Source organism: Anser brachyrhynchus (genome assembly GCF_964034855.1).
Source record: "Anser brachyrhynchus genome assembly, chromosome: 6".
Classification (NCBI taxonomy): Eukaryota; Metazoa; Chordata; class Aves; order Anseriformes; family Anatidae; genus Anser; species Anser brachyrhynchus.
In genome coordinates this window covers 18971378-18994085 of record NC_137700.1, presented here as the reverse complement: position 1 = coordinate 18994085, position 22708 = coordinate 18971378, and the positions used below count along the sequence as shown (strand labels likewise).

Here is a 22708-nt window from a genome sequence, read left to right as displayed (position 1 = left end):
GCTAACTATGGTGCATTGCGCAAATTAACTAAAGCAAGAAGCCTTGGGCCCCTTACCAAGGTCAGTCTCTTCATAAGAGTGTGAGCCGATCTTAAGAAACTGGTAGAAACTGGTCCTGCGGATGGACAAGAGCCAAGGAGCAACTGAGTCCTCGCAAAGACAAGAGGTCAACTAGTGGTGATGAGGAAGAGTCATCAACCTTCATCCGCACGACCCCCGATGACCACCACCAGGAGACACTGCACAAGCGCAGATGGGAGCAGTTTATGGAAATGACTCCTTGGAACTAATTTTAATACGAAGCGGGGACAGGTTATGAATATGTATAGGCGTATTGTGAAACGTCATGCATACGTAACTCTTTGCTGCATATAACCGTGGCAAATTGCCGCCTCAGGCGCGCACGACTTTGGCGGGACTACCCCCAGTGCTGCCCAGCGCTGAATAAACATACCTTCTTTACAATCTTACTGATTGTGGAGTCTGTTTTCCGCAAGTCAGTTTGGTGAGCCAGGCAGGAAACGCTCTGCTCGGCTGTGGGATTGACTGCAGAGCGGACGCCCCTAGGTGCACCCTGAGTATTTTCCTCGGAGGAGCCTCCACTCTCAGCCGCTCACCGCGGGAGCAGACAAATACCTCCTGAAGCCGCGGACAAACACTATGTTTTACAGTAAGTAGTATGCGTGGCCAGGGCAGCAGGTAAATTGCGCAGAGACATCTGGCATGCAGCATAGTCCCCATATGGGAGGAGGGTACCCTACAGGCAGACCGATAGAGTGGTCAAGGGAGACTTGGTGACCGATAGAGTGGTCAAGGGGTATTTGCTGACTGATAGAGTCAAGGGGGATTTGCTGACCTATAGAGCAGCCGCTAGCGATCTTGGGAACAGATCAAGCAAATCCGAGGTTACTGCTGCATCCCAGTTTTGGGAGCCAGGACAGACCTGCTAATGACTGTATAAGAAGCAGGAGAAGGGTAAGTGGGCCTCTCAAAATTGTGGCAAGGTTATCTGGGTAATATTTGCAGCTGCTGGAGGGATATTAATTGGAGTGTTAATAATTGTATGTCTTATTTGTGGATGTCTGGGTATCTCATGTTGAAAGCATTTGTGTATGTGTTTGAGACAAAGTATTGTTGTGAAGTGAGTTACTCCAGGAGGAACATGGCCAGAGACAATACAAACAAGTTTGGTTATTGTTTTAAGTGATATATTCTTGTGGTATGAACAAGAAGTGCAAGGGGACTCTGTGTGATTGCGTGATTGTGCTGTGTGAGTGAGATGCAGCATTGCTGCAAAGAGAGTGAGAAGTTCTGATCTGCGGTTCTGTATTCTCCGCGAGGGGAACGGCTGGAGACGAACGAAGCGCATGACAGACTGAAAAGAAGTGCTGTTTTATCCAAGTGTTGATTGGTGGTGCCCAATATACGGGGGGCCTGGCGGTGCATCTTGTAATCCTATTTTGTTCTTAAATGTTTTGAGTGTGACAAGGAGGAAGGTGGGAGTATTATCTAAGTAACAGTTTAGAAGTTTTGGTATATTCACGGTGGTGTTTGGTCAGTTGTATTGGGGGAGCGGGGCTGACTGATTACCAAAGCGGTAGAACACACAGTCACTTCTTTGGTGGTTCTGGCTTGAGCCCAGGGAATTTGGTAAGAAGAGGGAGAGCGAATTTATTTAGGCCTCAATACCTTTTTAAACCCTCATATTGATGGATATGCAGGAGTGATTCCTTGTTTTGTGTGGGCTTACTAACAAAGTGCATGAGAAAAATTAGCATTTGGATTGAAATTCGGTCTTGTTGAAATGTAAATTTTGTGGAAAAGGTGGTATTTTTTGTGTAGAAGATGGAAGGCTGAGTGCTTCAGGTGTTTTTTCCAAAGTCCTGTGGATTTATGATTGGAACGGGGCTTAATAATAATCTGAAATAGTAAAGTTTGTATGTGAAAAGAAGAGTTTAATCCCAGAGAATTGGGACATTTGGGAAGAAGATTAGGAAAAGATAGTAAAATCCTGCAATAAAAAGGTTTGTGTGCAAATTGAAACAAGGGACAGTAACTAATATAAATAAATAAAAGGGAATGGGAAATCAAGGAAATGGGTAATATCCAAAACAAAGACGTTTTAAAGAAAGCCTCCTTGGGTACATATTGGCACATTGGAAGGGTATTGTTAGAAAGGGGGGCACAGAAAGCAAGAGGACTTCCACTAAGTATTGCAATCAGTGGTGGCCACTGTATAAGCTAAATGGCCACTTTGTGGATCAATCGACTATAACACTATTTTGCAATTAATGTTGTTTTTGAGGAGAGAAGGAAAATAAGATGAAATGTTGTATACTGATATGTTGTTTCAGCATCTTGGAGGGAAAAGGTATGGAATTAAGTTGGCCCCTGACTGAGCCTTTGGTGTTGGCATTAGAAAAGTACAGGCTGGAGAAAGATAAAGGAAGTGTTAAAAGGGTTGTTGAAGGTGTTAAAGGCTGTGTGGCATGTAGCATTTAACAGAGCTGTTTTTGAAGTTGAATGAGCAGGGAAAGAGAATGTAGGAATGTTAATAGTTCTGCCTCAACCCGAGGCTGAAATCTCAAAGTCACGGGTGTGAGCCCTCTGGGGCAGAGGGACCATGACGGGTCCGAGAGAGTTGTCATGGAAACAGAAAAGCAGCTAACTTTTAAAACAACCTGAGTTCATGTGTGAGCTCAGATTGCCAATGGGACCGCTCAGGGAACTGTCAACGATTGCATTCCCCTGACCGACACCCCCCCCACTGAGACCCTAATCACCCCGGAAATTATGTAAATATCACAATCTGGTTAAATTGGGAATTGAAAATCTGTTCCAACAAGGTCCAAAAGAAACCCCTATGGAATTTTTAAATTTTTGGACCAAATTTGAAATGCAATGAAGGAAAAAAAAGCCTAAAGCAAACAGACAAAAAATTTGGACCTGGCTTCAGAAAACGAACAGAGGCAATTGGCTAGACTCTTTCTAGGGCAATTGGCCCCTGATATCAGAAAGAAATTGTCTTAGGCTGCAGGATAAACTTACAACAGTCAGGAATGACGGGGACCTGGGTCATCTACCCTAGCAGGTCCACTGGTTGAAATAAAGCTAGGAAATGAAGAGAGAGGCTTGAATTTTTTGTTGGTTATGGGAGCTTCTTTCTCTGTGTTAATTAGTCTGTAAATGTAATAGGAGCAACTGGCCAACAGGAAAAGGCGTGGTTTTTTTTTCTGCAATGCCTGAAATTTAAATTGGGAAAAATGATCGGAATTACAAAATGAGAAAAACAGTCAAGTTGGGTTCATGGTACTAGATTTAAAGGATGCCTTTTTCTGCCTGCCCGTGGCAACTGAAAGCCAGAAACTCTTTGCCTTTGAATGGGAAAATCCTAATAGAGGATGGAAAACTCAGCTTACGTGGACAGTGTTACAACAGAGGTTCAAGAATAGCCCACCATATTCGGGAACTGTGATCTTGAAGCTTGAAAGACCTCTTCGGGAAAAGGGGACACTGTAGCAATACGCAAATGATAGCCACTGAAGAAGAAAACGAATGTGTATAATGGACTATTAGTTTACTAATTTTTTTCAGCACTAATACTGTGAACCCAGCCTTTTTCCTTAGTAACAGAGTTTCCAGATTACCCCTTCATGATTGCATCAAGACCATGGACACGGTATACTCCAGCTGACCAGACTTAAAGGATACATCCCTAGAAGATGCAGAGGATTGGTATATAGTTGCCAGCAGCTTCATCTACCAGGGACTTCGCCTCACAGGATATGCGGTAACAAACATCAGTCCAAAAGGTGGAAATCATCGCCTTGATTGGAGCTTTTGAACTGGCAAACATTTGGACAGATTTGAAATACGCATTTGGTGTGGTGCATGTACATGGGGAAATTTAGAAGGAGAGAGGACTTTTATCTTCCTCAATTACACATGCAGAAGAGATACTGAAATTACTCCAAGCAGTATACCTGCCTACTAAAGTTGACATTAAAGTTACATCAAGCAGGGGATACTGATATTGAAAGGGGAAATAGATTGGCTGATGCAGGAGCCAAAGGGGTGGCTGAATGGGCATCTGAGTGCCAAGTTTTGGCACTAGTGCCAGGAACAGAAAATCAGGCATTAACAAGAGCTTTAGAAAATGAAGTAGAATATTCTAAGATGGAAACGGAAAATGTTACCTACAGGTTTAACGTAAATAAATGATGGGAGAATTGTGATACCATATTAAATTGAATGGTAACTGGAGAACATAGTAAAGCATGCTGGGGAGCTGAAGTAGCATAAGAGTTTTTTAATGGAAAATGGATAGGGCCTAATTTGTATGCCACAGTAAGACAGGTAACTCAGCAACGTGATCTTTGTCTCCAGACTAATCTCAAGAATACTCCCAAGCCAAAAATGGGCCAAATTGGAAAAGGTAATGGGCCTGGACAACAATGGCAGATTGATTTCACCGAACGCCCAAGAAAAGGGGGGTACCGGTATTTATTGGTATTAACTGACACCTTTTCAGGATGGCCAGAAGCATTTCCAACCAGAACAGCCAAGGCTCGGGAGGTAACTAAGATATTACTACAAGAAATAATACCACGTTTTGGAGTTCCAGCAACTATATCCTCTCACAGGGGACCACACTTGATCTCAAGAGTGGTACAACAAATTAACCACCATTTGGGTATAGACTGGCAACTTCATACTCCAATATTGCCCTCAGTTGAGTGCCCAAGTAGAAAAAATGAACCACTTAATCAAACAGAAAATTGTAAAATTGGGACAGGAAGCAAATTTGGCCTGGCCTCAGTCTCTTCCTTTAGCCCTTTTGCATATACGAACTAGACCAAGAGCAAAGGAAGGGCTAAGCCCCTTTGAAATCTTATATGGACGACCCTATGGAATACAAAGAGGGATATCCATGCAAGCTGGGGATGAAATTATGACCTCCTGTATGGTGACCTTAGGTAAACAGCTCGATGAAATTGGAAAGCATGTGAGTAGGACTCGGGATGGAGGGTTAGATGGACCACTGCACAATATACAACTTGGAAATTATGCGTATGTAAAGTCTCTTGCAGAGAAGACCTTGAAACCACAGTGGGAAGGACTGTTCCAGGTCACAGCGATCAGAATCAAGGAGCAGAATGCCTGGATCTATCACAACAGAGTGAAAAAGGCACCCAAGACCCCATGGAAGGTTACTCAGGTGCTACCTGGAAGGTTACATTTCTCACGGTCTTAATGGTATCATTGGTCAAGGAAACTGAACAGTGGGTGCACAATACCTATGTGAAACTCACCCAGGCAGTGAGTGATAGTTTCAACCTTTCTGACTGTTGGGTGTGCACAGTGCTGCCTAGAGGCAACCTAGAATTCCCTGTATGGGGCATACCCAGTATGAAGTGGACATTGATCTTTGCGCACCCAAGAAATGGAACATGTCCATTTGGCAAGGATGATCGTGAACATCTAGGGGAGAGATTTGAACTACTCCCACGCGAAAATGTTAACATATACACCAGATGCTTAAATGATAAAACCCCATGCGTAGGTATAGGTCCACTTAGTTATTTAGCCCAGGAACCTGACAACTGTAGTATGGCAGAATATGTAGGAACTTTTAATCTTACTAAAATTAGAGATTATGGTGTAGGTGTCAACGAACTCAGGATCTCACGACCTCAATTCTCTCACGCAAATCTGCAAGCTACAAAAAGGATTCTATTGGCTATGTGGAGATGGGCATGCTAGAAAAAGCTTACCCTTAAATTGGAAGGGTCATTGTATTGGGGGCTATCTTAGCCCTTGAGGGGGTATATTCATTGAACCAACTCCGGGAATAGTCCAGACCTTATGGAGACAAACACGTACTGTTTCAAATAACCCCTTAATGATGAGACCCACGGGATTCCATAGTTTTGTAAGGTGGTTGATTCCATCCCTGGGAATAAGTGAATTAGAAAAAGCTGTCGTAAATATCTCAGCCACATTAGAAATTACTGAAAATGCCACAGCTGATGCTCTTTCGGCATTACAGGAAGAAATTTCTTCCCTACACAAAGTAGTGCTTCAGAATAGGATGGGATTAGATATACTTTTAGCCAAGGAGGGAGGATTGTGTACAGTCGTAAACCAAACTTGCTGTGTATATGTTAACAAAAAAAAAAACAGATTGAGACTGCCCTGGAGAAGATTTGGGAAAAGAATAAAATTTTGCATGCAGTAGCTCAGGATGATGCATCCTGGGGATTTACAGACTTGGTAGAAAAATTAACTTCCTGGTTGCCAAACCTAACCTGGCTGAAACAGTTGTTTATCACAATAATCGTGGTCATGGTTTTGTCCAGGGTTCTTTGCGTAGTGATCCAATGTACCTTATGGTGTTTTAAGAGCACAGGAAACTCCTAAACTAGTGGAAAAAGAACCAACTCAGGCGGAAACTGGAGTCTAACAGATATTTTAAGAGAGTATTAGATAGAGAAACACTATATTGGAAGTAGAAATAGTAAAAGAATTTACTAACTTTTTAGAAAAGGGGGTACTGAGAGAGGGAGTTAGGAGAATCTTATCAAGTAGAGATAGAGCGCTGACGGCATTAAACTAGGATGCTACTTAGTGTCTTTGCTAACTATGGTGCATTGCGCAAATTAACTAAAGCAAGAAGCCTTGGGCCCCTTACCAAGGTCAGTCTCTTCATAAGAGTGTGAGCCGATCTTAAGAAACTGGTAGAAACTGGTCCTGCGGATGGACAAGAGCCAAGGAGCAACTGAGTCCTCGCAAAGACAAGAGGTCAACTAGTGGTGATGAGGAAGAGTCATCAACCTTCATCCGCACGACCCCCGACGACTACCACCAGGAGACACTGCACAAGCACAGATGGGAGCAGTTTATGGAAATGACTCCTTGGAACTAATTTTAATACGAAGCGGGGACAGGTTATGAATATGTATAGGCGTATTGTGAAACGTCATGCATACGTAACTCTTTGCTGCATATAACCATGGCAAATTGCCGCCTCAGGCACGCACGACTGGCGGGACTACCCCCAGTGTTGCCCAGCGCTGAATAAACATACCTACTTTACAATCTTACTGATTGTGGAGTCCGTTTTCCGCAAGTCAGTAGGAGAGGCAATGAATTTTAAAACACGAATTTAATGTCTGAAACTGAGAATAATATCAGGCTGATTTTGAGGAGTACAGTAAATAGTCTACCATAATTTAATCATGGTATTTTCCTTCCATATTTTTATTTGTAACTAAAGTTCAAGCTCTTTAGCATACTCTGCAGGAAAAAAAAATACAGAAAAGAAGAAAGCCAAGAAGATGAAAATAGCAATGTGTTTGCATAGACAGATACATGTTTTCTGTCTTTTATCCCTTTGGATCTGTTAAGTCTATCTCTATATGCCAGCTGCTTTAGGTTAAGCTACACTGATTGTGATAATGTCTGTAGAAAATACTGTAAGATACATTGTTGAGAATTTAGCTGTAACAACAAATAAATAACCTTGCATAAACAGTTTATAGCAGCTAAAGTGAACACCAAAGTAGCTTTTAAAAAGAAAATATACCAGACTACCCATTTTTTTCAAGTATAACAGTGAAAACCCACGAGCATCTGTAAGACAGAAAAATCATTAAACTTCACATATCTAATTGGTATCTGTATACTGCTAAAATTTCTAGTTTAGACTTGGCCTAGTACATAACAGGCTTTTTTTGGCTAGCAAAATGTTTGTTTCTCTGACCTAATGATAGGCAGTAAGTGAGATTTAAAGGAAATGGCTTTACAATACAAAATAAAAATAGAATTAGCTCTGAGAGTAGAATTTCAGAGGTATGCAAAGTATCAATCTCTGTATTGTTTACTCATTAGCTTTTTATCAGGTAAATATAATTTGCCGCTTTTACTGAGGTAATACTTGCTTTCAGTTGCCATGTTCTTTCTTGGCTAAGTTACAGATTGTATCTATAGTTAAATAACAATTTTATGTTAGCGAACAAACAGCCACAAGTGCAGGTTTTATCAGGAAATCTGACCAAGGCTTTTTGTACAGAAACTTGTCTTGGAACCCAATGCTTAAAAAAAGGGGGGGTGGGGTGGGGTGGCAGGACGACCCGTGAAGGATAGCCACTCCCTCCCCCTCCTCAACAGGAGGAAGGTAAAATATAGGATGGAAAAGCTTTCTAGCTGAGATAAAGACAGGAAAAATCCTCACCAGCTGTAACAGGCATGGGAAATATCTGCTCCACCTTGGCCTCCCCAGGGGCTGCGGGGGGTCTCTGCTGTGGCTCCTAGAGCACCTTCCCTGCCACAGTGCTCACAGGGCTCTCTCTCACAAGGTTTTCCTTCACGGCTTGCTGTCATGGGGTGTCTTGGTGCTTTCTGAAACCCCTTTCCCCAGAGGCACCAGCAGTGGCCGTGAGGGGCTCAGCTGTACTCAGCGGGTGGGGAGTACGGGGGAGGAACCTTCAGGAACTTTCCGGCAGCTGCCATGGCTGGCAGAGGGCAGCACCGCCTCTCCTCACACAGGCCCCCAGCCCTGCCGCCGCTCTTGAGGCGCGGACATTTGCACCGCACGGCTCGGCATGCTTTGAAACGGCAATCCCAAAGGTAATCTTGCAAGTTTTTTTTTTTAGGACATAACAAACAAAAGATTTTAGTTCTGAAAACTTGTAACTTTGTATCCTCATTCCTGGCTTGAAAAGGGACTTAAAAGCAAGGAAACGTTGACTAAAACTATGGAAACATGGATACTTTCTTGTAACGTTTATGACTGGAATGGACGGCTTTTTACTTTTTTTAAAATTAAAAATGTGTATTTTACTTTGCTTACCAGCTGCTAAGGCTGAGGTACACTGTGTTAAAGAGGAGGTAGCAGCTTTGGCTCAGCAGTCGCCTCCTGTTCATGGCCCTCCTGCCATGCGTGGGTCCTGGGCCTCTGGGAGCCCACCTGAAGTTTCAGTTACAGAATGAACGGGACTCTTTTTTTTTTCTTTTTTTTTTTTTTTTTTTGGGGGGGGGGGGGGGGGACACTGAGCGTGGAACTCACATTGTTTAATTTTCAGCATTTCCGGTGTGGTCATCTGCAGTCTGACCTAGCTGCCTAAGTTCCCCTCACAGGGTTGGGTGGCTGAGTCAGTTAAGTACAGCCTGTGGAGTCTACAGGGTTGCATCTGACCAAATGAAAGTGCCATATTTAGGCTGAGTTCAATTGCCTGTCCTGTTTCTCCCCTGGCACATTACTCATTCAGGCATATCTACCAATACTGTAGATACCAAGAGTTACATGATTTGAACTGAGTAAGAAACATGATCGGATTATTCTGTATTGCTACATGAAACTTACCTCACTTTGACTTGCCAAGCATTGATGAATCAATAGACCTGGTTATTGAAAACAGAAGACTTCGAAATTAAAGTAGCAAAGAAAAGATACACTGTGGTCTTTCAGAAATTGACAATAACTAGGAAATAGATCAGTGCTTCTAATTTAATCTGTTGATTTATACTGTTAAAGATCAATGAATTTCATCAAAATATCAAAGGCTGGAATAGACTTTGGAAGATACCTAATCTTTAAATTCCTTATACAGATGATTCCTTCCTCCCCACAACTTGTTGTCAAATGCTAAATTGTAAACAGAATGCAAACAATACATCCTGAGATCTCATAAATGGGATGGAAAGTAGGCATGAGTTGTTCGAGACTAGCCTAAACAAGATAAGTTGCTTTAGAAAGATGAATTTGTGGTTTTGAATGTGATGCTAGGTGTCCAGCCAGCATTTATTCCACTTCTATTTTACCTTCTATGCAGCATGTAAGATACTCAAAGAGAAAGATCTATGACTGTACCAGTCAGCTAGGTCCAACTGGGCATAAATCGCAAACAATACACAAATCATTTTAAAATAATAAGAAAACAAATTTAAGTTTTGTAGTGGTTAAGTGCAAAATTGTGAAAGCTTGTTTTTTCCCTTCATCCAAATTGGAATAGCTGTGAACCTAGTCATAACACTCTATGGAGGAAAATGAATTACCAGGTTAGAAACAGAACAAATACAGGAAATAAATAACCACCATGTAGTGCTATAAGATTTGAGGCCTAAAGGCTGAGAAAATTAAGGGAAATTTGGCTGTAATAAAGGTACTGTATCATAGTGAAGTGTAACAGAATTGTAATGTTAAGTCTGTTTTGTAGGAACAATAATAAATGCCTAAAAATGATTTAAAAAAAATAATCCTATGGGACATTGCAAGTAAGTCATACATATATTCCTTATTCTTAATAATAACTTACTTTAAGCAAATCTATTTGACACTTACATGAGTAAATCCCCATTAGGCATATACCAGTACTAAATTAGGCCCTATATTTACTGGCAATCTGAAACATTGGAAGGTTTCTATGTTTATATTTTATTTGTGTGGCTATTGCTTCTGAAGTAATTGATTCGAGGTTTCTGAGAACCTTTTTTATTGTTGAAGCCAGTCAAAATCTGGTCCAGAGATATTTCTCTGTTACTAGCAATTATTTTTTATGTTACTTTAATTGCAATAAACAGTATTTCATGTGCATGTCTTATAAAATGAACCACAGAAGCGAAGTATGAATAACATAATAAAGACTGTGCTTTTCATTTTTGCTTCATATGAAGCACTGTATTACAGGATTGTCCTGCTGAGTTATTAATAAAGTCTTGGCTGATGATAAACATTTCACAACTGCAAGTATGTTTGCAAACTGCATAATGCCTGTCAGTTCAGAGTGTTTATCAACACAAAATGTGCTAAAAGTTGGCCTGCAATCTCCATAATCATATGCTTATGGGGTAAAGCTACTGAAAGAAACAGTGAAGCTATGATGTGTGTAGGGGAAAAGGCATCCCTGTTGTCAGGACAGTAAAGCAGCTGTGAATGTTTCTGTAAGATGTGGATGTTTCTTCTGCAGTCTTGATGAGACAGCAGGTCATACAGCCTCAATACACAGCTTCTGCACTGGAAAATGAAGGCATGTTTGTCTTTTGGCTCCGTTTCTGGAAGCATGTTGCTTTCTGACATTTAGTAAGCCACAATGCTTTGGAGTTGCAAACACCAGTTTTGGTCTTCTCAGCGTAATGGAATTGTACTTTTTCCTACCAGGTGATCCACCTTCGGGGAGGAGATGTCATTGTACCGAATACCCCAACTGATGAAATGTTTTCAATTAGGGAAGGTATTGGTTTGGCACAATTAATAGATTTATGTGTATATGTATAAATATTGCACAGCCTTTTTTAAATGTAGCTTGAAACCTCAAGTTATTAGTGACGCCAGAACTGCCTACACTGTCAGGGCTTCACATTAGTTCACGGACAGAAATGATCAGAGGTTGTACAATTCAAAAGATCAGTTCATAAATTTGTAAAAATCTGTTTAGATTACATGTTGTGGTAGTTTAATGGCTATGCATGAGTGGTTGCCTTCTTAGTCTCAGGCTGCACGTTACTGGCTTTTCCATTCTCATCTTCCGAATTTCGTATGATGAGTTTCACAATGCAGATTGACCACAGCATCTTTGAAGTGCTGGGAAGGAAGCAACTGAGAATGCAAAAAGTAAGGAAAAGAGCTTTTGGGGTTATGTTGTACATCCTTAGAAAATGTGAGGAAAACTCAAACTTAGGAACATGCATCTGTGTTTGGTATACTTTCAGTAGGGTATATCAACTGCAGTTGGAAAGGTGGTGCTTACTTGTATTTACTGGCATCCTTGTTTATTACCTTAACCCCAATGCTAAAGACTGTGAATGTGTGAAATGAATTTACTTAATTCTGAGTTTTATTTCATAATGTGAGAGAAGAACAAATCATGAATGATAGCTTACTGTGCTCTGACCTGCCTTTGGACTACAGTTTCATATCTAAACAAAGAACTGTCACTTTAGAGATGTTAAATAAGATTTATTCATCCCCCAAACTATCGAACAAAATAATGGAAAATGATTTTCACTACTGCGTGTTTTATGATGAGCAAGACAGAAAAGGATGGCACTGCTCATAAAGTTATGTGATGTACACCATTCTGAAGACTTGGAAACAACTTACACATCCATCTTGGAAAGATAAATTTAAGCTTTTGCTATAATCTTTAATTTGTGCCTTGGTTTGTGATATGCAACAATAGTCCAGCTAGTTCTGTTTCTTTTTATAGCCCCAACTCCGTAACATTTGCAGAATATATTTCTGGAATTTATAGAGGGTCAGCTCAGGAAAATATAACTGATTTGTAGATCCTTGTTAGAATGAGGAATGGAAGAATTAATTCATTCTTCTACTGCCACACAGAGTTAGTTGCAGGTTAAGCAGAATAAATGTGTTTTAATTTTTCTAGTTTGCATGACCTGCAAACTATTTTGTTTTCAAACAGTGAATTAATTCCTCCCACAGTTATATTGCTTTTAACTTTTCAGTGGCCTGATATACATAAACTGTTAAAACAGATTTCTGAGTGTTTGATTTTTTTTCTTTTCTTTGAAAGTTTTTTTTTTTTTAAAATGATTATAAGAGTAAGACTTAATGGCATAAGCACAAAGCTAGGGAGATGCAGAGTTAAGTTATTTGGATATTTGGTAAAATAGAATGATTCTGCTTTTGGTAAATTGAGGTTGTTTTTTTCAGTTTTGCATGCATGTCTCTTCAGTTTGTTAAGGTAGTTGGATAATGGCAGCCTTTTAGTTGGTATTGAAGATCTGGTTGCATTTCATTTTCTTTAAAGCAGCAAGTTACAGTAACAACTGAAATCAATGGATACTGAGTTTGTAAGGTGAAAGCCTGGCTTGTACTGGGAGACCTTGGGCTGGAAAGAAAATTTTCCCCTTGTTGGCACAGTTGGTTACTCCATGTGTGTATTCAGTCTTGTTTTCAATTATAAGTCCTTTGAGCTAGATGGCTTTTTTTTTTTTTTACTTATTTACTTATTTTATTTTTATTTTCTATACCTGGTTTTGCTATTGGCCTGAAGGTGGTGATGGCCAAGTAACTTCACTGTTCTATGTCTTATTTTTTTTTTCACCTGAAAATAAAGGAAGAGTACTTGATTTCCTTACAAAACACTTGACGAAAAGCTCAGTATAAGAGCTAATTATTGCTATTGTATTTTACAGTCCTTCCTCTTCTGCAGCAGTACTTGGCATAATATAAACAATATACTACATTAGAATAATTGTATTGACATAACTACGTAGTATTTATAATGATGATTCAACGTGTCACCCAAGTCACAGAAGACCTTTAGGCAGTAGATCTGATTCTTTTGCAGAAACAGTAAAATAAAGCAACAAAGTAATAACTGAGCTGAAAACGTCCCCCAGGAGTGTCCCTGTATGCAGTTTTTAAACAGGGGGATGGTAGCTTTCTATTCCTGGTTCACTAAGTCCAGGGCACTTCCCGTTAGCTCTTTCACGTGACAAGTGTCTGAAATTGTCTTATTTCTGGGCTTTAAAGCACAAGAAAATGTAGCTGGAGAAAAGCTGTTGATCTTGTTCTGCTGAGTGTCTAGTTACTATGATTTTGCTCAAGTTGAGTATTTGCTTTAGATGTCATGAGAGAAATAGGAGCAAGGCTCATAATGTGATTTTAATCTTATCTGTGTTTACATAGGGTTTTAACTGGAGTGGGGTTTAACAGCAGTGTTAAAAGTGTGTGTCTCCCTCCAGCATTAGTGAGATGGCTTGTACAACTGAGCTTACTCTCTTGATTGTAAACTTCATAGCTAAAGTACTCTGCCTTTGTATTGGACCGAGCTGCCTTACGTTTTCAGTTTTCACGTGTATTACAGGTGGGCCAGTTAAATAGCAGGTAGTATCTATATTATTTGTTATCTCTGGACAAGCTTGTATTTGTGTCTGAAAGAGGGGTTTCTCTGAGTAATAACATGCCACTTGTATCCTTAAATTGTTTTTTTTCATTGTAAAGAATTGCCTTTTCAAAACTACACACTTCATAGAATTGTCTCTGAATATTGAACTATCCATGTTTTTGCCTTTTTTCCTTTTAAAATACCTTTCTTTTAAGGCTAATAATACAAAATTATCTATAACAAAAATACTCTTGAAAAAGCAATGGCATTTTTAAAATTGAGTTAGCAATTGCTTTAGAAAACGCAAGGAATTCACACAGAACTTCAGTTATGATTTTACTTTCTGTGGATTTTCTGTGATTTACGTTTGTTTTTTTTTTTCCAGTGTACTAAAGAATTATTTTAAATATTACATTTATGTTAATGAAAAGTCTATAGGAGAGAAACAATTCTATATAAATGTGCTTACCTACATGGATGTATAAAGAGGTGAATTTTACTGAAAGTTAAAGGCATCTGAGAAGATGTGCAGTTGCATTCATTCTGATTCAGCAAAGCCTTGTACACATGTCTAACTTGGGCAATCTCACCTCTTTCATTAGGCCTTTTTTAAATTCTGTTCCACTGTCCATTGAAGTCACATCACAGAAGAAGAAATACAGTGGACAGGAACAGAACGAACCACATGAGATTTTGAACAGGAAATGTAGCTCTCATAACAAATATAGTTTTTGTCCTTATATGATGATGCTGCCCATGTCAAAATTTGTATTTTGTCTCTGGCAGGACACTGTCACACTGCACACTTCAGAGTTGTTTTCTGAACACTGATTAAAAGTAATGGCCAAATGGCCAGATTAGATGTGTCCTTTCTTCTATTTTTATAACCACTGAACACACTGTATGTTCTGATGGAGATGTGGGGAGCCAGTGAAATACACACCTGTGTAGTAAGTTTTATTGATACCAGTTTAAGAATGTAAGCAGATAAATTTTGAAGTGGTGACCTCCTTACTCTAAAGAGAACTTGATTTATTCTTAAAGACAGGTATATTAAAGAGAACATCTGAATTTATTTTTCTAGGGAACAAGCAACCACTAAGGGGCAAAAGTGGAGTACACTATGTGTGTGTGTTTGTGTATAAGTATATGTAATTTTCTTGGTTACCTAAATGTCTAATCATGTTAAATCAGCAGCAGTGCCCACGTTAGAAAACTTCTAAATTGTACACAATCAAATTAAGCATGCTGTGGCCACTTCTGCCTCTTAAGAAAAATCAATTAATACTGGAAAATGAATAACAAATTCCAAAGAAGAGGGAAAAAAACAGGATAACTCTTTATTTCTAGGTAGAGTTTCAAAAATGCTAAGATGAATATTTTATTTTGTTTAAAAAAAAAACAGTGGCTATGTTTTTTGAGACCTCCTAGTGATTCCAAAAGATTATTCCAAGTATTTGTCCTGAAAAAGAAGTAATGAGCAAGTATTTACTGCTGCTCTTTTTTTTTTTTCTTTAACAAAAACTGAATATTGAGAAGAACGTGTCTAAGGCTGAACGCATCAGTCTGGTTGCAAACAAAATAGTAATTATGAAACACACTAAGGTTCAGAAAGCAGATACTTAAAAGGAGGTAATAAAGGGGGGTTTTTATTTTCTCATGTGCGAAAAAAATGCAGTTCAGCTGTGTTGCTGTTCTATTAACAATCATGTTGAAACTATCTGGTATTAACTAAGACGCTACATGTGATGATATCTTATTTTTTCCATGTTTCTGTCTCTTGAAGTGGATAACTATATTACATTATTTATTTTTTTTTCAAGCTTGTCAAGAAGAAAACAAAACAAAACAAAAGCTAGTGCTGGAGCCTTTAATGGTGCCCACCGCTTTCTCAAACAGTTTCAGAGTAAAGGCTCTACTATGCGTGGGTACTGGAAAAGAGGAATTGACTTGAAGGGACTTGATGTTAAGTACTTTACCCAAGGTGTATGAAGCCAGTGTTTCACCTGAGTCCGTGGGCTCCTTAGGGTTCTCTGGCAATATCTTCCCCTTTTTCTAGACAACATCTCATTTCAAATGAGAAGGGAGTTTTTACATCGTTGAATTTTTGCATTAGTTTTGGAAATTATAAGGGTATTTTTGGACATGCTTTTGCACAGATTTATGGAAACATTTGACATCTGCGTGTCTTGGTTCTTGAATTATGACTTAAACTAGCATTGGTTAAGAGACTTCAATCTAACAGTTGTGTAGTTATCTTTGTAACTATGGAGGAATTGCTAAAAGTCCACTTACTCTTGTAAAGGTAATTTGCACCACAGAATATTCAACTAGCTGAGATGCTGCTGATTGAGAGATTCAGCAAACAAATCAAATAATAAATGAGTGGGAGCAGAAGTTGAATTACTCCTCCATCCCCTACATGAGCAGCCCTGCAAATTTCAGTGGTTTCCTTTAACAAACAATATGAGCCTGGCAGGTCTTTGATGTAGAAGTGCTGCAGTATGACTGAGTACTGGGAACACTTAAGGAGAACAGGAACGGGCTGATGTATTTCCTGAATAGTATTCTGCATCTCTTTGGTTAATCAACTTCAGCTTCGTTGTTGTTTGTTCTCCTCCCAGCTATTTTTTTCGATGTAAAACAAGGAATTCCTCAGTTATTCCAGAATGGCATACTGAACTTAGTTATAAATGTTACCTTTCAAGAAATACTTTGTAATGGATGTGAATTTAAAATATTTGCAGAAGTAACAGAAGTAAAAAAATGATATGCATGTGAATGATTTGGAAGAAAGGTAATAAAATAGAAATTGAAAGGAAACTAAAAAGGGCAATTAAGAGTGAAATGTTTCAAAATGATAGGAAGACTGTTTGAACATACCACATTAGAGGCCCACAGCAGATATGTATTACCTATCAGAGGAGACTTTTCAGATGCTAAAACGACTGAACAATGATGTGAATGTAAGTACAAACAAAATAAAATCACAGTGACTTTAACAAAGAGCATGCAGAAAAGCTTGCAAGAAATAGGTGAAGAGACCACTCTTTCAAACAGTTCAGTTCCGGGAAGTCACAAGGAAGTCTATAAGATAAACTGGAAGTGAGTGGAATATCTCAAGAGAATACTCAATGAGAACAAGTTCATCCATGTTTGTTAAAAAAAAAAGTGGTTGGTAAGATTCTTACTCCGACCTTTACAGCAGGCATCAGAGGTCTGCCTCATGAAGCACAGAAAATGGTAATAAAACTACCAAACTCTGTTATTTCTTCTGCTAAAGAGTGTTAGTTGAACTACTGGCTGTGGTGTGTAACAATGGTAATAAGTGTCTCTACTAGACTACTGGTCCTGCTGTCCCTGTTTCTGCAATATCTTTCATATATCTAGTGCCATGTAGCATTAAGGCAATAGAGATGTTTATCTAAAGAGTCTTGTTGAAATTCATAGTCGTTAAACATGGGTGTAAGGCACAGGCAAGCTAAATCTACTGTGGAGAGGGAACTGCGTAATGTTTCAAATGACTAGACAGTTTGAATTTTTCCATGAAGTGTGGTTTCAAATCAAATCCCTATCTTCTCTCCCCCTTGGAGACTCCTGTATTGCCAAAATGTTATAAACAAATCTATTAATGCATTTGTAGTTGTATCACAACTTCATTTGCTGTCAGAGGAAGTTATTGTGTAGGCTATTTTTATGATATTCACATATTCTTCCTGGGTTCAACAGCCTGGCCTTCTGGGTTTTGGCAGCATGTCTGCTGAAGTCCATTATTACCCAGTCAAGTTTTCAAGGATATAAAGAGCCCACTAAATAAAACTTGGCTATATAAATGCTCTTTCCTACAGTTTGCATAAAAAACACTTGTAATGTATCCTTGGAAAGTGTTTTAATGCACAGTTATGAATACAACTGTGATGTTGAAACATCAGTACTTCAGAGTAAGCCTAGTACTTACAGTACAGTCTTATTCATGATACACCAAATATAATAACTCAGTTAAGAAATTCTTCTTAAAGGTGTAGCAAATTGTAGGCTATTTTCTTGCCTGGTCTTCATTGTTTCCAGGTAAGTATTATAACTCAAATTTTACAGTAGACTAAAGATGAACATTTCATGAAAATCTCACAGCGTTAACTACTGTGCAATAAAAGTTGATGAGAAAATTTTTATGCCACTACTCCATTACTGTTAATTATTATTACCTTCATTGCACTTACTTGTTTCAGGCAAGAGCCTCAGTGTATTTGGTTGTGTCCAAACAAATGGAAAGGATTTTCAGAGTTTATAATATACTTGGGCAAATGTTAGAAAAATAGGATAATAACATGATTAATATCACAACTCATCCCGTCTTAAGTATTGTCTGTTTGTTACATAAACTGCAGATATGCTTTGTCTGCCAGGCTTTATAATACTAATCAGTCAAGTTTTCTTGTCACAGTAGCTCTGAATCTTTGGAAAGAACGGGCTGTGGTCCTGCAGACTGAAGCGGGATGGTAATTCCACTGATACTTGCGGTGACCATTTTCAGAGCTGGTAACGATCCAGATGTGCACATAACTCAGTGGTGTGACACATTAATTAGGCTAATCCTGTTCATTCTTTGGAAGCTTGCTGCTGTCTTTCAGCATAGTTGTTCTGTATTCATCTGTGCCAGCTCCCAAATTATGTTTGAATAGTTTTTTGTTGTTGTTGTTTTTTGTTTTTGTTTTTTTTTTTTTTTTAGATCTGTGGCATGACCTTGCTTGGCAGAAACATTTCCTTGGCACTGGAATTAATATTGCTTGATTTCAGCTGTTTTGCACCCATAGTGAATTTGTGAGTCTCCTGCACGCATATATTGTCTTTCTTATGTTAAAATACTCCCAGATAATACTTGCTGGTGAACTGGTATTATTACAGAGCATACTTCTTTATTTTCTGTCAAGTGACGGAGATGGAAATAACACTCCTGTTTTTTAACAGGCCAGTACGCTTTATTTATCTCTATTCCCTTTCAGAATGAAAATAGTGTTTTAATCTAACAAAAAGCACTGAGTGAAAATAGTTACTTTAAAGGGGACAGAACTTGCATATTTTTTTCAGTGATTTCACTGTTTAGTCCATGCTTAAGACTGTAAGAAAACTTCCTGTCACTCACAGGCAGGTTGTCCCCGCTGAAGATTAAAAGTATGTCAGGTGTGGAGGCCTCTGGCTGGTTCCACACGCGGAGCTCTGTGCTCAGTTACCCTCCTTCTGGCTCACTCTCTTCTGAAAGATCTAGATAGAGAAATGATGTGGTCATCTGGATGTAACACTTGGGTCAGCAAAAGATGCAAGCTCTGAAATTATGCAATGGCCTGTTCTTCACCCTTTGTATTGTATGTGGCTTCTCTTACAATTTAAATATAATTTGCATAATTGATTTTTTTTCTCTCTATTTGGGCTCTCAAACATCTCTTTCTCCCTTATAAACTGAGAGTTGATTTTATCATATAATGGAAATGTTAATGAGAGAAGTATTTTTTTTTACTAATTCTGGATCAGGCTGTTTATTTACTTTGCAGCCATTATGCTATGTTATTAGCTTGTGCTATTTTCAGAGGAGTGTTTTCATTCTGAAATGAGCACCTGTGAAAAAGCATGCATCTGTAGTCTAACTGGCTCTTTTTGTATTGGCTTATTTCACTGTAGGGCATGGAGAATGAATATACAGTGAAAACATAAAGTCATGAGTTACATAGAACAAAATGCTTGACACATGTATACATTCTTTACCTGTGTCCCTCTTTCTCTTTGTTTCTCTGTTACATAGAAAGCCAGTGCTGCAATTTACACGCCTGAGAAGACAAGATTTGAATGATCTATTCAAAGATCCTACTTAGAAGCTACCACATGAAAGTTCTATAAATCCATGAATGACAAGTGCAAAGGTAGACAAACAGGAATAGTCACAGTAATCTTCACAGTCTACCAGTTTGAGAAAAGCCAGATATGGATGCAACTGGTATAATACCTTTGGTTATTATGAGAAAAAAGGGGACTGAAGTTTAGTATGTGTATAGAAGCTGTAGGGAAGATGCCAAAGTAGGCCTGTCCTGAAGCAAGTCAGAAAAGGATTTGATAGCTCTGTAGAAGATGAGTGAAGCTCATAACAAGTTGCAATGTTCCAAGCGAGACCTGTTGTAATTTTGCCTTCTGCTTTATGGCAAATAATGGTGGTTTTAATTTGTTTGCGTTTTTTTCCCTTCACTGAGGTTTTGATTTCTTTCTCACTCTTTCTGCTGTGGAACCTTGTATGCTTTAAATTTCCTGCCACACGAATATTTTTTATTGCTAATTTTGTCTTTGCATCCTTTTAAAAATCTGATTCTTATTCCTTTATTAGATGCAGGGGGAAGCAGTGGTGAAAGATGAGGAAAAAGCTGAGGTGCTTAATGCTTTCTTTGCCTCAGTCTTTATTAGTAAGAGTAATTGTTCTCATGGTCCCCAGCGTGCTGAGCGGAAGACACAGACAGGGAGCAGAATAAAGCCATTATAATTTAAGAAGAAACAGTTAGTGACCTGCTACAGCACTTGAACACACACAGATCCATGGGGCCAGATGGGATCCACCCAATGCTCCTGAAGGAGCTGGCAGGAGTGCTTACCAATCCATTTCCAATAATTTACCAGCAGTCCTGGCTAACTGTGGAGGTTCCAGCTGACTGGAGGTTGGTGAATGTGACACCCAGCTACAAGAAGGGCTGGAAGGAGGACCAGAGGATTTACAGGCCTGTGAGTGTGCCCTTAGTGCCAGGGGAGGTTATGGAGCAGATCATCTTGAGTGCCATCATGCAGCACTTATGAGACAACCAGGTGATCAGACCCAGTCAGCATGGGTTTATGAAGGGCAGGTCCTGCCTGACTAACCTGATGTCCTTCTATGACAAGATAACACATTTAGTGGATGAGGGAAAGGCTGTGGATTTTGTTTGCCTGGACTTTAGCAAAGCATTTGGTACACTTTCTCACGGCATTCTCTTGGAGAAACTGGCTGCTCGTGGTCAGGCCCAGAAGGTCACTGTGAAAAGAGTTAAATCCCAATGGTGGCCAGTTACCAGTGGTGTTACCAGTGGTATTGGGGACAATTTTCTTAAATATTTTTGAGTGATTTTGATGAGAGGATTGTGTGCACCCCCAGTTAGTATGCAGACTATACCAGTTTGGGTGGGAGTGTTGATCTGCCTGAGATATCTGTATCTTTTTATCGCGGACTGGTATTATTCTAGGCACAGTATAAATGTGCTAAAGTCCTTTCCCATGCTCTGTTTGGCTTGGGGTATTCTTGTCACTGGACTGAGAACTTCTGTCCCCAGGTGTCCAGTTTGCATTCTTCCTTTTGCTATCTGTCTAGCACTGATATCTCTCCTATGTGTAAGGTCTTTGGGGTCTTTGCTTAGTGTTCAAGATAATTAACAAAGATCGATCTTAAGTTAGCCCATACAAGCACATTCATATTGCATAGAGACCCAGAAAAGGATTTGTTTGCTGTGCTGTGTTTCAGGGGGTCAGACCAGGGACATTTAAATTGTTTTTTTTTTTTTTTTTTTTAGTCTGTAGATGGAGGTCTATTAGCCCTTGAAGCTAGAATTCTAAGTATAACAACGTGATACAAACCTATTCAGAAAGATGATTCTGGTAAAATTATTTTCAGTGATTTTGCAAATCTGTGTATACACATCAAGGTGGTGTCTTTGGCTTTTGTTCTGTGTCTGTCTACAAGCCCGCTGAGAAAAATGAGAAGTGACTGTTAGCAAAGATAAACTTTGAACTTCATCTCCCATATCTCTGATCACTAGGGGTAGCTGTTCTTTGGCATTCTCTTTGTTGAGAAAGTTACCTTAATCTCTCTGTGGATCTGGCAATAAATTCTTAGCTAATGTGAGGCAGCCAGTAACACAGATAATGAGCATCTCTGTATTCCTAGGGCTGTGTCATGAGATTTATATATTAGAGAGTCTGAGTAATTACTTAATGACAAGGTGTAGTTTTCAAAAGCTTTTGACCTACCCAAGTTTTATTTAAGGTACAAAGAGTAAAAGGGACAGAATCTAAACAGATTCTTGTAGCAGAATCTGAAAAGGTTCACAGCTTTTATACTGTTAGACTCCAAGTGTGGCTTAAAAAAAAAAAAAGGTTTAAAAAAGGGAACTTTATTATTTTGGCTTAGCATTTTGCAGGCTGCAGAAAGAGAATGTATTTTACAAAACTTACTGATCTTGATTTGCAACTGAACGAACTTGTCATATTGAGCCTTAGGTGAATGAGTTTCTACAGTTGGCAAAATTGAGTAAGAAAGGCGTCTTCAATTTTGTTCTGGCACATGTCCAAAATCCAAAGAGATGTTTGGAGTGTGGTTTTAGAACTGTGATGAATTGTCCAAGACTTGGGAAGGTTAAATTCTTCATGAGGTAACAGATGGTGCCTAGTGTCCTTTGCATGAACCACCAGCTTTTAGAGATTTAGTCTGAAATTTCTGTGCTGGCTTTTGTCATTTTGCTGTAAATGTACTTATAAAGGGAATTCATTTAGAAGTATTTTTCAGTGTAGCAACTTTTCATATTCATTGAAATTTAAATCTAAGATTGGTACCAATGTTGACTGTTCTCAGAATAAGTGCATGTTGAACATATAGGAAATTTATGGCATTTGCTCACTTACAGATCAGTGTGTTGAATTATACTTGTGTGTCATTTAAATACGGAATAGAAATTAGATCAATTTTTTTTATAGCAATTCAACAGTTTTAACAGTATGTATCATTATGCTGCAAGGTGTATAACCCACCCATATTTTATGAAAGGTTTATTTTAGTTGCCAAAAGTCAGAGG

The 22708-nt window shown here is 39.0% G+C and overlaps 2 protein-coding genes across 27 annotated transcripts in view; one reads left to right on the top strand and one right to left on the bottom strand.

Annotated features, from left to right (window-relative positions):
* Nucleotides 1–8628, bottom strand: part of LRRTM3 (leucine rich repeat transmembrane neuronal 3) — a 133480-nt gene extending 124852 nt beyond the window's left edge. The window contains exon 1 of the transcript XR_013952722.1: nt 8234–8628. The gene's annotated coding sequence lies outside the window, so the exon portion shown is untranslated. The remainder of the gene's footprint in view (nt 1–8233) is intronic.
* CTNNA3 (catenin alpha 3) overlaps nt 1–22708 on the top strand; it is a 488015-nt gene that overhangs the window by 247818 nt on the left and 217489 nt on the right. The window lies entirely within an intron of this gene.